This window comes from Myotis nattereri (genome assembly GCF_964212035.1).
Source record: "Myotis nattereri genome assembly, chromosome: 17".
NCBI classification, from domain to species: domain Eukaryota; kingdom Metazoa; phylum Chordata; class Mammalia; order Chiroptera; family Vespertilionidae; genus Myotis; species Myotis nattereri.
The window spans coordinates 50,404,745-50,421,296 of record NC_138092.1 but is presented as its reverse complement, the minus strand read 5'-3'; the positions used below and the strand labels follow the sequence as shown (position 1 = coordinate 50,421,296).

At 43.1% G+C, this 16,552-nt stretch overlaps 1 protein-coding gene and 1 pseudogene across 7 annotated transcripts in view; one reads left to right on the top strand and one right to left on the bottom strand.

Annotated features, from left to right (window-relative positions):
• RALYL (RALY RNA binding protein like) overlaps positions 1 to 16,552 on the bottom strand; it is a 570,979-nt gene that overhangs the window by 446,570 nt on the left and 107,857 nt on the right. The window lies entirely within an intron of this gene.
• LOC308533477 (glycolipid transfer protein-like) lies at positions 10,935 to 15,018 on the top strand (annotated as a pseudogene). The gene is made up of 3 exons: positions 10,935 to 10,966; positions 14,098 to 14,403; positions 14,624 to 15,018. The product of its transcript is annotated as a glycolipid transfer protein-like (transcript).

Below are 16,552 nucleotides of genomic sequence, written 5' to 3'. Positions count from 1 at the left end.
GTCAAACTCTAAAAAAATAAAAATAAAAAAAATCTGCTATTGCAATGTAAACTGCAGATTACCTATCTCTGAAAATATGCAACCAAAACCACACAACTCTTTCCAAACCGCTACCACAGCCTCCAGCTCCCTCATAAGCTGTCTGGTTCATTCTAGAAAGTGAGGCTGAGAGATCCATGCTGGAGCACGTCAGTCAGAACCGTTTCTGGAAATAGGGGGTCAGCAAACCTTTTGGACCAACTCACCTGCATTAAGGACGCGGTTACTGTTGACCGAGCCAGATCAGAAAGAGAAGGGCAATCCCTGTGGACTATTATTAGGAAAAGGGGGTGGGCAATCAGTGCTCATTCCAAAGTCAAAAGGCTCTCTGAGTCCTTCTTAGTATTTTTCCGTTTTAGCTATTTCTAATATGTAGGTTTCACTTTCCTTATTAGACTGAGCACTTTCTAAAGATAGACTTTGCTTTTAATTTATCTTTTCAAAATATCACCTCTCATTATTACAGCCCACAGGTCCCTCTACAGAAGAAAACAAAGCTGTATGGATATATGCAGTAATAAGCACGAACGAACTAACCTGTACACTCAACAAGATGCACGGCCGCAAATAAGATGTTGAGTGAGAGAAGCGGAGAGAAATGGGAACATATCCATGACATTAAAGGTGAAGGTATGACTATCTTGAGGGGTGGGTAGTGATGGAGAGGGAGCCCCGAGGGCGGGGGGGGGGGGGTCTAGGCACTAGTGCACAGGTTTACTTTGGAAATATCGTGGTTTGGCTCCAGACCACCACAAAAAATATCACATTAAAGTTCAGGTCTGAATAGTTTGCTAGTGGAGGGTCTTGCCTTCAATCTGTAAATAAGCACCACATCCATGAAGTATAATAAAGTGAAGTGAAGTAAATGCAGCAAGTCTGTGTTCTATCTTCTGATCCCCGTGCTGGTTACATGGAGATGTCCTGTTGTGTAAAATTGAGCCATGCCTCACCCTTAAAAAAATGAATTGGTTTGTGCCCTTTCTGCATATATGTTTCACTCCAATAGAAATGTTTTTAAAATCGTGCCATGCCGGGTGTATTTTGTGTAGTGTTCATTGTGCCTGACACAGGGCATACATTTACAGGGGGCCACATCGAAGGGCACCCACAACCTGGCACTTCCACATGTTATCTCATGGATGCTCAAGAAAGATTGATCGCACAACTGAACCAATGAAGTTAGGTGTCCAGCATCAGCACACAGAGGCAAGGCCGCCACTGGGTTGTTTGACGTGTGAATTCAGGAGGAAGGGGGAAATGGGGGGTTAAAGCAGTGAACGTAAGATGTAAAGTCCCCTGTCAGACATTGCTCCCAGCATCAATAACGTGTTATATGCTTATAGTTGGTTGAAAGGGTGCATCTCATGTTGAATGCTCTTACCACAATTTTTAAAAAGTATTCATTCAGTTAGGCTTGAGACCATTCTCCTGGCAGCGAACAAAAAAAGCAAAAACAATAAAATAAGTAACATAATTACCCGGAGTTAAATGGGCCTGGGCAGCTCTGTGTGCCCCTCTGAAATCTATGAGCATTTCTGACTGCCTCTTCCTCCTGGAAATTTGTTCCTTAGCTCAGGAAGGCTCAGTCTGCCTAAGTGGCTTGAAAGAACAGGACCGCCGATGTATTTTTAGGGAAATCACCCAGGGACCTTCTGCGAGGTTAATTGTCTGGCTCACTCTGGATCTCAGCTTGGCTTCCAGTCGCCCTCCTCTCCTCCGCTCTTCTCTGAGTCCAGGGACGGCCTCCAGGGACCGTCTTGGCTGCCCTATCTGGGCAAACTTCCCGCAGAGCCTCTGAGCTCCAGGTCCTCCTTCTAAAGGTCACCAGGAAGGCAGACAGCAGACAGCAGTAACAGGGAAATAGGGAGGAAATTAGAAATAATAAACTTGGAGACATTTTAAGGGGAAATTCTTAAAATTTCCCTGCAATGGGCTCCAGCTATGTGCATAGTGATCACAACTTCAGGTAGCGTCATGAACACCAAACATTTACGGGATTTCTGCAGACGGCTTCAGAAAGATGTGCCGTCCAAGGTCACAGTGTCCTAGAGCCAGCCCAAGGTAGCCCCTGCTTCTAAAGGTAGCACTGTTATTGCATCCAAATGATAAGAGGATTTCCATAACATGTGCTGCTGTGGTTTTAGAGTTTCACATATCATAGCTGTATGGGACAAGATGAGATTTTGTTTGGTGGCTCAGGCACACATGCTAAAACCTAACATATTATTACCAATGATCACTAAATACAGAGTAAGACTGCACTTTATCAGAATGTTCCTTCATTATTGTTTGGTTATTTACTTTTACTTTGATTTTTATAGCATCAAGCCATATATTATCCTTTTATTTCCATTTCTCATGCTCCTGCATGTCTTCTTCCCCTCTGTCCTGTCTTCGCCTTTCAATGGGACTGTACATACTTATAAAATGATGGCCCTGACCCAGACTCAGAAAAGACTTTCATTCCTTTTCATTTCCTTTCATTCCCTTTCTCAAGCTGCTGCTCTCCCCTCCCTTGAGCCTTCTGTATTTTCTTGAGAACCAGACTCGGAAGATACTTAAAAGGAGAAATAAAAGGTATGTGACAGGCAATCAGGCCTGTAAGTAAAAAAAAAAAAATGAGATGACACCCCGAGCTGACATTTTAACAAAATGGCCTTCTGTTTTACACACAAAAGTCACCTTTTCTTTACAAGGAAAGGCATTGTTTGAAAAAGCCACACTGCCTGCAGCACTAAGAGAACGTTAAATCCCATGAGGCATGGAAGGCAGAGAACCTATAAAAAGTGATTCCAGATTCCCAAATGCTGGGTGTGGGGTGGTTCAATGCAGAGTTAAATAGTCTCAACTATATTGAGAACTTCATGACATAGACATGTAATTTTACATGATTTACATAATACCTGTTTACTACAATGCATTCTATTAATTTACAAATTAGCATGACTTGTAAAATTACAATGGAGACTCTGAATCAAGAGAAGATAGAAGCCATGTGTTTGATTACAGGATAGTATGCTTTGTAAGTCAGGACATGTGAAATACATGTTAGAGTTTGTTCAAACATTGTCATTGATATAGGAAAATAAGACAATGGTGAACTGACCAACTCTGCTTCTGCACTAAATTTAGTCCTACCTAAATTTATTCCATAACAAACATTTTGGTAGAAAAGTAATTTGCATAGGCCTTTCAGAACTTTCTGAATAAGCTTTTCTTATTCAGAAAGCCTTCCTCCTGCCCTGCAATGGGCTCCAGCTATGTGCCTAGTGATCACAACTTCAGGTAGTGAACACCAAGCACTTACGGGATTTCTGCAGACGGCTTCAGAAAGATGTGCTGTCGGAGGTCACAGGGTCCGAGAGCCAGCCCAATGTAGCTCCTGCTTCTAAAGGTAACATTGTTATTGCATCCAAATGATAAGCAGAATTCCATAACACTGTGCTGCTGTGTTTCAGAGTTTCACATATCATAGCTGGATGGGCCAAGATGAGAGTTCTATTGGTGGCTCAGACACACATGCTCTGGGCAACTGAACTAATAGTAAAGAGCAAAGAGAGCTGTTATAAATCCAACGACCCTGAGAGAACAGTAATGAATATTATGGCAATTGGCTGCTTGACTAGGTCCCAATGCATTGTTAATATTAGAGCAGTCCCTGCAGAGATGTTTGGTGAATCTGGACGTGGACCTCACCCTAGTCCTCAGGATGGAGGATCTAACCCCAGCCATCAGAATGTGATAGATCTCACCCTAGCCATCAGGATGTGGTGGGATGTCTTATTTATATTCCCAGGAAATGGAACAGATATACACTTCTTATGGTTATAAAGACAATCAGTGTATTAATTCCTAAATAACAGTCAGCCTAAAATATCAGTGCCTCTTTATTATTTTCAAGAGTAAATATTCATTTTTCACCACACACTATCCCCTCCATGGCCTTTGTCACCATGCTCAAATCCTTGAACTTGTCCAAAAGAACATAATGGTTCATTCAGTTTTAAAGAACTTCTTGAAATTCTTCAAACACGTCACCCTGTTGGTACCTTTGGCCAGGCTATATCCTTTCAATAAATTTTTAAAATGTTGGTTACTACTCATTAGGTTGAATTTATGACTCAGGACTGAGTCATCGTGTGCCCTTTGAAACAATTATGATTGAAGGAAAGAATATGAGAAAGTGAGTCTTGGGTAGAACTTTCTAAAATCCAAAATTTATCTTCTAGTTAGAGGAGAATGAACCCTTAAAGAGAGGCAACATCCACAGGCCTTAGAGGACGATGTTGTGAAGGAAGAAGAGGGAAGAGTATTGGAAAAGAAAGAAACTATGTTTACTAGTCTTTTAAAGCAGCAAAATGATATCTATTTCATGAATGCACCAACAGAATTTTGCCAACTCCCTGCCAATGACTGTTTGGTGGTTTCTAGTTTATTCTCAGTACCCACAATGCTGTGCTGAGCAGTCTTATGCACGCATCTCTATCCCTTGTTCTACTGTTTCCTGAGCATCAGTTCTCATGTAATTACTAAAACAGCTATGCAAATTGCATAACACTTAAACTGTGGTGTACACAGCCAAACTCTCTTCCAGGAAGAGTACAAGCTACACAGCCAAACTCTCTTCCAGAGACTCAAAACTCTCCTCTGGCACAGAGCAGCTTAGTGGGCTCCTGGCTTCATGGATTCGGGCTACCGGTGGCGCTGACTCGTTTCCATCTCCTTTACAGCCAGACAAGTGTGGATGCCAGTATTCCTTATGTTCTCAATATGCGTGTTTGTTTTTTATTCCAACGAGGTGATGCACCTCGTCACATATTTGTTAACCATGTGTATCATCATTGTGAATTGAATATCCACATTTTTACTTAATTTGTATGAAAATATTGATGTTTTTAACCAATACAAAAATATATTTTTTATTTTATTTTTTAATTTCTTTATTAAGGTATTACATATGTGTCCTTATCACTCCATTACCCCCCTACCCCCCCACTCATGCCCTCACCACCCTGTTGTCTGTGTCCATTGGTTAGGCTTATATGCATGCATACATGTCCTTTATTTCTGACTTTTATGAGTCTTAACTATGAAAAACCTTTAAAAATAAGTCTTGAGCAGATTCATCCAATATGTTTTCCAATTAAGCAGAATTCTACTGAAAATCGAAGACCTGAGGCTGCATCTACAGACATCAGATTAGTCCACATCCCCACTCCCCAGCACTAAAGGAGTTCTATAGAATGGCTATCTTAAAAAATCCAAGGACTGATGGGAAATCAGAATATTGTGAGAAATTTGGGAGATCTATCAGTATCTGCTTCACAAATAACAGGGCACAGTGATATTTATTGCATCAATAAAGAAGGAAAATATGCGGTGTTTGTTTTACTGAAACTGACCCAGCAATCCCACTTCTGAGAATATATCCTAAGAATTCCAAAACACCAATCAGAAAGAATGAATGCACCCCTATGCTCATAGCAGTGTTATTTACAATAAAACAACCCAAGGAGGATATAATTTTATTTGCAACTAGAGACCCAGTGCACGGAATTCATGCATGGCCAGAGCCCCTAGGCCTGGCTGGAGATCAGGACTGATCGGGACCTTCCAGCTGCCAGCCAATGCCTTCCTTCTGGCTGCTGGCTGGGGCCTTCCTTCCCCTGGCTGCTGGCTGCCAGCTGGGGCCTTCCTTCATTCCCCCACCCCCTGGTGGTCAGCGCATATCACAGCATGCGGTCGAACTCCTGGTCGATCGAACTTCCTAGGGGACAATTTGCATATTAGCCTTTTATTATATAGGACTAGAGGCCTGGTGCACAAATTTGTGCACAGGTGGGGTCCCTCGGCCTGGCCACTTATAGGGGCTGATCAGGGCCAAGGGAGGTTGGCTGGGAGGAGGAGCAATGGGAGGTTGGCCAGCAGGGAGAGAGGCCATGGGATGTTCCGCTGGCCAGGGGGAGGGACTGCAGGAGGTTGGCCAGCAGCAGGAGGTTGGCTGTAAGAGTGCACTGACCACCAGGGGCAGCACCTGCTTTGAGTGTCTGCCCCCTGGTGGTCAGTGTGCATCATAGCGACTGGTCGACCAGTTGTTTGGTCACTTAGGCTTTTATATATATAGATGATGGTATAGAAAAAAATTACACAGGTAACACTAAACCATGAAACTCTATGATAAAAGGAGAATATGTGAGGACAACCTCAGTGCCAGGGTTTGTAGCTGAAAGTTGTTCCAATACACACTGGCCAGGCCACCCTTGTACCTACAGACCTCACATCTGAAGTGATGGGTGGTAACATGAGAAAGTAAGCTCATAGAGGACAAAGGTAAAGCATTTGGCAGCAATTATGCGAAGTAGAGTGTCTGCCAGCTTAGTGGAGACTTAATGAATGATGCTCATTGTGCCCTAATGGTGTATGACAACTTCATGAAGAGCTCTTACAAAGCTTCAGGGTTAGCACAATCTGCTATGTCTTGGCTTTGAAAGAAGTCGTTCCTGAAGCTGACACGTCTCCAGGTCTAGGATGCTGAGCTAACTCGGGCAAATGTTCTCTGCCTTCCTCAGGATTTGTCATGGCCCAGTGTTACTTTGTTCCAACAGCTGCCATTGTGTTGGTATGACCGCAGACACAGCCCCACATTAACATCACTGTGAAAGCTCTGAGAAAGACAGACTTACATTTTAATTAAAATAGCAACCAGAGCTCATCCATTTCTTCAGTGTAAAAGTTTTGGTCCTTAAGCAAACTCTTAGGACCTTTTGGCAAGCTTTGTAGTCCCCTGAATTGCTTCCCCAGAGGTGGTAAACAAAACTATTTATAGTGCATGCTCTCATGATTCTTCCATAGTTTAATCCCCAAGCATAGTCTCTATTCACAGCAAAACAAAAGAAAAACTATTTTATCAAGATATGCAAAGAATAAGTGAGTGGTTAGTCCACATTCTCCTAAAAGAACCTCCATGCATGTTTCTAAGGCTTTCACACCCCCAAAGAGAAATCATACTGGGCCTCTGGGGGCTAGCCACCTTTTTCTGTGAAAGGCCAGAGAGGACGTGCTTCAGGTTTTGTGGACCTTACTGTACCTTTCACACCACACCCCTCTGCCACTGTCCCAGGAAGGTGGCCACAGATATTTAAGGTAATACTCAGTGTCACTGCTTCCTGTAACACTTCACAAAAGCAGGTGGCTGGTAGGATTTGGCTCAGGGACCCTAGTTTGTGGGCCCCTGATCTATGGGATGGAATTCAAACATATAAGGCCTTTCACATCCCAACACAAGATACCTCTGTAGGCTCACCTCGTTCCACACTCCCCCATGAGCTCTCCAGCCCAGCCCAACTCAGTTCTGGGTATTTTTGTTGTTGTTAATCCTCACCCGAGGACATTTTTCCATTAATTTTTAGACAGAGTATAAGGGAGGTGGAGAGAGAGAGAAGAAGAAGAGAGGTAAAGAGGAAGAGAGAGAGAAGCATCGATGTGAGAGAGACGCATGGATTGGTTGTCTCCCATAAGCTCCCCGATCAGGACTAGGGATAGAACCTGCAACTGAGACAAGTTCCCTTAACCAGATTCAAACCCAGACCCTTCAGTCTGCAGGCCAACACTCTAGCCACTGAGCCAAACTATTATGGATGTTCTCTGCATTATACCATTTCATGGCAACACTTATTTCATGAAATATCTCACTACTGTAGGAGAGGAAAATTATTTTTGAATTCTTGGAAGGAAAAAAAAAAATCCCTCTATCCTTCTGGGTTCTTGGCTGAGACTCCTGTAACAAAAGACAGATTCACAAGAGAAAATTAACAGGTTTATTAACATGTGAACCTCACAGACACATGGGAGGTACTTAGACATCAGTGAATAACCCCTGAGCTGGCTTAGAATCTGGATTCAATACCACCTTAGTAGGGAAGGCGGAGGAGTGTATAGATCTTTTGGGGACAGGAAGTAATTTCAGGAAAGATGAATGGGCCTTCAGAAGAACAGATGAGACTTCAGGGAGTTTGTGACAAAGTTTGTCTGGGCTGCCTGGTCCTCTAGTCTCTTCTCGGGGACAGGGGTGCCTCTTGCCCGGGAGATGAAACTTCGGGGAGGGGCTGCTGACCAGTGGTTCCATTCCCTGGAAGGCTCTGTCTATACAGAGTGGGAGCTCAGGGAAAGCTTGTCCCTGCAACTGCTGTTGTTCAAGTGTCTACAGCTCAAAATGATCAAGGCATCGAAGTGGCATATTTTGAGGTGGCATATTCTGCCACCTTTAGTATCTCCAATATCTCAGCCCATTCTTCACCTGGAGAGCTCTAATCACATTAAAATTCACTTACTAATGCCCAACCTCCTCTTCAGTGTTTCTCATCCCACGCCCCCCCACCCTCCGCAAAAAAAAAAAAAAAAAAAAAAAAAAGCTGGGCTATGATGGCCCAGTTCCTGAGCGCACCCAGCATCATTACATCATTCCCCTGGTCCCCACCCCTAATCCCAACCACCACGTAAAGTCTTCCTGGTAAAGCTTATATTCCGTCCACTGTTAAATCCCCAGGGTCTGGCATATGGTGAGAGCTCAACCAAGATTATATATATTTTTTAATATGACTTGAAAAATCTTATTAACGTAGGAGGGAGAGAATGCCAGTTGCCTGACAGCATCCACAGCCACTTTGATCCTCAGTAGCAGACTACTTTCAGTCAAGCTCATGGCTGCCTAGAAACATGACTATGTTTAAAGCCTCCCTTCCATATAATCTCTGGCCAATGGAATCAGCACAGAAGTGGCAATTGTGGGCCACGCCCTTAAGCAGAAAAGACACAGATTTTTATGTGAGAAAAAAAAAATGTTTTTTAAACCAGTCTCATTTCAGTGTCTGCCAGACACGATTACATTTCTACCTCAACTATATAAAAATAAACTTAGTATATTTTATACAGTGGGGCCTTGACTTACGAGTGTCCCGACTAACGAGTTTTTCGAGATACGAGCCATCTCTCGGCTGATTTTTTGCTTTGAGTTGCGAGCTAAAATTCGGGTTACGAGCCAGCTTCAGATACCCCACCGCTAGTTGGCTCAGCGAATGTCACAGTGAACGCCACAACATCAGCCCAGGATCACGTGTCTCACTTGTTCACTTTTTGATTTGACATATGAGTAATTTGAGTTACAAGCTCCGTCACAGCATGAATTAAACTCATAAGTCAAGGCCGCACTGTAATTAATATACTTATTGCCATTGTTTTGATTTTTAAATGTGTTGTTCCAGCCCTGACTGGTTTGGCTCAGTGGATAGAGCGTCAGTCTGTGGACTCATGGGTCCCGGGTTCGATTCCGGTCAAGGGCATGTACCTTGTTGTGGGCACATCCCCAGTAGGGAGTGTTCAGGAGGCAGCTGATTGGTGTTTCTCTCTCATCAATGTTTCTAACTGTCTATCCCTCTCCCTTCCTCTCTGTAAAAAATCAATAAAATATATTTTTAAAAAAATAAATAAATGTGTTGTTCCAGAAATATGAATAAATTTATTTATTGGGCTGGTGCATTAATTTAAATATTTCCTTGCTGTTATATTATTTTAAATAACAGACATCTAAATGTTTAAGGCATAAACTAAAGAAATAAAATGTTTGATTGTTTGCCTACAGTGCAGATTATTTCTATTAGAAAAAGTCAGGCAATGGGCTGAGTGGAAAGAGAAAGCCCTCTAACTGTGCCTCCCGGGAAAGCAGTGAGCAGGCAATGCAGGACAGTGGCTGGAGCCGTCACAACAGAAGGTCTGGGTCCACAGAGTTCCACACAGACCATAGGAGACACGTCATCTAAAACAGTATATTAAAGATAAGGATTATAAACACAATTTTCATTGAATTCCAGGCACTACAATTTATGTAAATGGCACTGTAATGTATGTAGTCATTTATAAAATCACTAATATGAAGTAAATCTAAAAGTTTATAGCAAAGGTTAGCTGCTTATTGTTTTTAAATAAATACAGGACAGACCAGTCATCCTTTGGGTTTTTCCCCAAGAGACACAGACAGAAATGACCTGCGGCCCACATGGAATGGTGCTGGCACAGTGAGACTTTGGAAGGCGGAGGTGAGCCATTGAGGTACAACTGAAACAAGTGATGCTCGCTCTAGTTCAGGGTCAGAGGTGGGTCAATGAAGAAGACTGGGGGGGAGGGTCAGGTTCAGGTTCAGATTCTCCATTGTCAGTTGTCAAGAGGGTGGAGATACATCTGGATCTGAGACTGTCCCCTTGAAGGAGGGCTTGCACTCTCCCAGCCCTGGCATGGCCAGTGCAACTGGCAGGAAGGAATGTCAGAAGCCAGAGGCGCTGAGGGCATCAGGGAGCTCCTGGTTCAGGAGAGGGTGTCAGTTAGGAAGAGGGACCTGCAGTCACAGCAGAGCTGTCGTGAGCCCAGGGTGATGGCTGAGTTCCCCCAGGAAAGGGGAAACCTAGAATTCAGTGAACAAAAGTAACTAGGACAGCAAGAATGTAATATGGGCGAGTCATCTGGTGGCCCAAAGAACACACTCTGCTGGGTGATAATGAAGTGATGCAGGTAGTGTCTGAGCGAGTAGTGTGGCCCTCCATCCTCATAACAGGGGGGAAAGTGGAGGTGGGCCCTCGCTGAAAGTCCCACAGATTGTGGACACAGGGAACATGCAGGGAAGTGCACACCCTCCCACAGCTGCAGCACCCTCACGCTGCAGCGGGAACAGCCACTCCAGGGCTGGGCATGGGGGACTTGTACACAGCCTGATCCACGCTTCAGAGTCAGGGCAGCACGGGGAGTCCACGCTGAGCAAAGAGCAGAAATAACCTTTGCATGGATGACCGTTCCTGGTGAAAGTATGTGCCTCCGGGTAATGCAGGAGGTACCTGGTAGGGACCACGATGGACAGATACAGCATCCAGTCGGACGCAAAGTGGCCACAAGCCATTCCCCAAGTGAGAAACATGCAGAATTTCACCTACACTCGCCGGTGCAGTGGAAAGGAATCAAGACCTCGATAGGCATCAATGGCTCTAGAATAGGAATACTAATTAATGTAAAATCAATACCATTACCAGCCACCAAAAATGGACTTTTAAAAATAAAATGTTTACCAAAAAACTATTTTTTACTGGAAAAATTATAAACAGGGATTTGGAAAGTTCCAAAAGGAATATAATTCATGAAATGGAATTCCACTGAGTTTGTTCTCAATATATTGAGTGCTTCTTGTTTGAAATGTTAACTATGAATAATGTCGTCCACAGTCAAAGAAGGAAGGAAGGAAGGGAGTGAGGGAAGGAGGAGGGAGGAAGGGAGGGAGGAAAATTAAATACATATGATATAACATTTGATTGATTCAACAGAAAAACAACTGGTTGACTTAATTGAATAGCTCAAACCACCAACCTACTCATCTGAAACCAGGTAGACAATAGAGAGACCTTTTAATTCACCAAAATACTTACTTGCTACATAGAATAACATTATTCACAGTCCACACACTATTGCAAACACACACATGCGCACTTCAAAATTCACTGCAGCACACTTCTGTGGGTTCAAGTACACTATTACCTCTATTACACGATCCAACTGAATAACACAAGGGACTCAGAAAATATTTAAGCAGATGATCACATAACTGCTGCCGTGGCCTTCGCACCCCTGAACACCAGCATTCCCACCCTGTGATCGCCAGAACAATCGTTGCCAGGACTCACCCGCAGCACTCACCTGTCAGAGGGGATACTTAACATATTAACCCACAAAATACTTGCTTGATGTTGAAGGATGGAAATCAGGATACAGGGAAACTTCCTTTGCTAGTGAGATCCAGGAATTTAGTTTGTGAGGTCACACAAGCAGTCCATGATCTTCCCCAACTGGTCTATTTGAAGATTTTAATTTCAATTGGGGGAAAGAAGACTTATTTTTTAAAAGAGCTCAGCTCTAAGCCAGGAAATGAAATAATTTTTTGTTCGTTAAAGGACATATATTGTAATCAAAAGAAAACATTACTCATGGTCCCAAGAACAGCCCTTTTTCAGAATTCTAGTTCATCTAAAATGTTCTAAAAAACTCTCCTAAATTTAAAGGAACAAGAACATGAAAATGCCCTTTATAGCTAACTTGTTAGATTTGGGATAAATTTATAACACAATACAGTTATATTATTCATGTGTTGTATGGCAAATGTGCTGCATGGCTTTATATAAAAGTATTTCATTTTATAGGCAATATATTTATGATCTTTCCTAAAACTTGAGGCATATTTTGATATGTTAAATGATTATGAAGGATTATAATTCACCTAAACTTTATTAAAACAACTATTTACAAAATCCCAACTTGGAGGAAACAAAGATGAATGTTATGGTCTTTGCCTTTAAGAACCATGCAATGTATGGTTTTGATTTGAGGGATATGATGTCACAATTTAGAAGGAAAAGGCTTTCTTACTTTAACCATCTCCTCTATCTAGCTTCTACCCCAATCTTGGACCCATTACTAAAGAATAATTGAAACTCACAACTTTTATTTGCAAAGCCACCAATCTTATTATAAAAGCCTTTTCACTACTTTAAACAGTAGACATGATGGATGTGGGCTACTTGATTGCAGGGTTCCTGAAGCATTAAGTTAATCTGCAGAGGAAAACAAAATTTATAGCAGAGCCGAGGAAAATCTGAGAGCCAAGAGTGTCGGCTGGGGTCAGGGAGGCTTGTGACTATTAGGGAACCACTTGGAAAAGTGGGACTTCATTACCAGGCACTGGCCACACCACAATGCTTAATGATGGATGCATCCATTCTAGAGTTCAGCCATCCAGCCCAGCCTCATAGCAGGTAGCCTTAACCCCATATTTGCATTCAACAAAGTTGAATCTTGGATGAAGTAGGGTCTTCAGCTTTGCATTTTGGTCCTCTTACCTACAAATGACGAAACTTCTTTGAGTCTCAGTTTCTTCATCTACAAATGATGATGACAACTCAGGTCAGAGAGTGAGAGGATTAAATGAGATACTGTATATAATGAGCTCAGCTCCCAGAACCTGTGGATTTATGAGATTTACAGTATGGGGTAGCTATTGCTCCTTATTTTTTTTCTTCTCCTGGTTTTCTTCTTTCTTCTCTTGTCTCCCAACTATATTTTTTCTTCCTGCTTATATTATTTCCAGGCAAATTTCTTCATCTAAAATTTTTTCTTTCTACACTTTGTTCCTGTCCCCTGTGGACCCAGAATGTGATCTATTGTAGAGAATGTTATACGTGAGCTTGAGAAGGAGTATTCTGCTATTACTTTATGTAGTATTTTCAAAAGCCAATTAGATCAAGTTAGATGATATGGCCACATCTACTCAGGTCAACTGTATCTTTACTGCTTCTCTCTTGATCTCTCCATTCTTGAAGAAGGGTTTTTGAAGACTCAACTGTAACAGGGAGTTCACCTCTTTCTCCTTTGGGTTCTATCAGTTTTTGTGCCACATATTTTGATGCTCTGTTCTCAGGTAAAAAAAAAAAAATAGGATCCTTATGTCTCCTTACAAAGCTGACCCCTTTGTAATTAAGCAGTGTCTGTTTACTTGGTTGATTTTCCTTGTTCTGGCATCTGTTTTGTTTGAAAATAGCGATTTCAGCTTTCTTCAGAGCATGGTATAACTTTCCCTTTTTGGCTAAGTCTGTGTCTTGAAGCCTTTTCAGCTACTATATAAAGTGGGAGAAAGTAGATTTACAGTTGTTTGTATGCAAATTAATACAATAATTAATAAGTAAAAACATAAGAATAAACTCTATCTTGTGTGCTCATACCTGTAAAACTACTTTTGCCACCACTCTATATAATCTATATATATAAAAAGCCAGCAACCTTAATGGTGTCATGACCATAACGACCATTAGACCAGAATCACCACGGCCCCTCGCCGGGCTGGCCCCGCCCCCCAGGCAGCGGTTAGGGGCGCCCCTACGCAGCACGATAGGGTGTGAGTTTGATGGGGGAAAGTCAAACAAATAGGGGGGAAAGCTCTTAAGGGTCTGCAGGGTTGGGGTGGTCTGTCCACAGTAAGTTTGGAGTGTGCTGGGGAAGGAAGAGGAAGATCCGATTAGAAAACGGCATCACCACCAGCCTTGACCCAGAACTGGTGCTGCTGGCCGAACACCTGCTGAAGCCGCTGCCCTCGGACAAGCAGGTTGAGACTGGGCCCTTCCTGGAGGCGGTGTCCCACCTGCCACCCTTCTTTGATTGCCTTGGGTCCCCAGTGTTTAGTCCCATCAAGGCAGACATAAGTGGTAACATCACAAAAATCAAGGCTGTGTACAACACCGACCGGGCCAAGTTCTGGACCCTGCAGAACATCCTAGAGCAGCCGTGGGCAAACTACGGCCCGCGAGCCGGATCCGGCCCATTTGAAATGAATAAAACTATTGAAAAAAAAGACCATACCCTTTTATGTAATGATGTTTACTTTGAATTTGTATTAGTTCACACAAACACTCCATCCATGCTTTTGTTCGGCCCTCCGGTCCAGTTTAAGAACCCATTGTGGCCCTCAAGTCAAAAAGTTTGCCCACCCCTGTCCTAGAGGTAGAGAAGAACATGTATGGAGGAGAGTGGTGCCAAGTGGGGGCCATGCTGGTGCTCATGTGGCTGAAAAGGGGCCTCTGCCTCATATGGGGCTTCCTACAGAGCATCTGTGACAGGGAGCAGGACGAGAGCCACCCCAACCTCATCCGCATCAATGCCACCAAGGCCTAGGAGATGGCGCTCAAGAAGTGCCATGGCTGAATTGTGAAGATCTTCCAGGTAGCGCTGTGTGCCGCGCTCTACAAGCCCAACTTCCTGAAAGCGCTCTCCAAAGGCCAGAACATGACAGAGGAAGAGTGCCTGGAAAAGGTCCGCCTGGAGATGACGTCAACAACCACCAATGACGTCATCTACGAAATGTACACCAACATGAACGCCGAGCTCAACTACAAGGTGTAGGCGTGCCCAGCGGCCGGCACTCCCAGAAACAGACCAGCCAGAATCACTGTGAAACAAGCTGGCAGGCCACCTTGGCCTGCGTCCCCCAGAGTGGCCTAGACTCTGGCTGAGGTTGCAGGGGACAGCCCTGGTTTCTGAAAAGTCATTTTTGGGGTCTATCCTAACAGAGCAATAAATAACCACCCTACTTCAGAATTACCTTCAATTTCATGGCAGCACAGACCGACTGCCTTCATTTCATTGTGATAAAAATCAGTTAATGTTGCTAATAAGTCAAGTCCTACAGTTTTCTGTTCTTGTCCTCCCATGTGGTGCATGAGCCTGGGGGAGCCCTGTCATACACCTCATTTTAAAAATGAGGATCTGGCTGAAACCGGTTTGGCTCAGTGGATAGAGCGTCGGCCTGCGGACTGAAAGGTCCCAGGTTCGATTCCGGTCAAGGGCATGTACCTGGGTTGCGGGCATATCCCCAGTAGGAGATGTGCAGGAGGCAGCCGATCGATGTTTCTCTCTCATCGATGCTTCTAACTCTCTATCTCTCTCCCTTCCTCTCTGTAAAAAATCAATAAAATATATTTAAAAAAAAAATAAAAAAAATGAATAAATAAAAAATAAAAATGAGGATCTGGTGCAGTGATGTTTCTGGTCATGTAAAGACCACGAGGAGTCTGATTTGAAATCATACAGGATTTTTCTTTAAAGCAGACTGCTGTGTGCTCCTGTGGTTGCACAGCCCAGCCTCACAGCGCTGTCAGTATAGACTCCATTCTTTCCTACTGTCTTTTTCCCGACAGTTTTCTATAGTTAAAAACAACCAGCAAGGCTTTGATGACCTTGACCAAGGGGACTTTATTTTGAAGCTATCAGGTATGAGTAACTGACCACAGATAACTGAACTTGAATTCTTCTGTGTAAGTATTTTCTTCAAGGACAGCCTACCCCACCTAAGAAACTACCTATCATGTGTGTTCTCAGAGGGGAGACCACGAGCCTTCCAGATGCTGAGACCTAAGGAAACATCTTGCTGCCGTAACTGTCCCTCCTGGCACTAACAAGAGCTGTATTTTGAAAGTGTTGGGGTGAATAGAGGAACCCCTAAAGAATTCATGTGTGTTAAAAACCCAATGAGGAACAATTGGTGATTTTTATGCAAACACTAAATAATTTTTAAATAAATCTCTATTTTGGAATCGCAAAAAAACAAACAAACAAACAAAACACACACACACACACACACACACACACACCAAAACACACACACACACACAACAACAACAACAAAAAACAACACCCCACACTCATTTTGGAGATAGTGAAGGGCAGTATGTCTAGATTGTTGAGAGCTCAGAATTAGAGTTTAATTGGGATAGAAATCCTGCTAATAGCACCCAATGCCTGAAATCTGAGCACTCTACTTTTAGGTTTTCCAGTTTAAGTTTTTGGAGATTGCCTATTAAAACATTCCTGGTTGGAAAGTGTTGGTATAGAAGCCTATAAGTATTAAGTATTTGCTGTGTTTACCATGCTTAGCTCT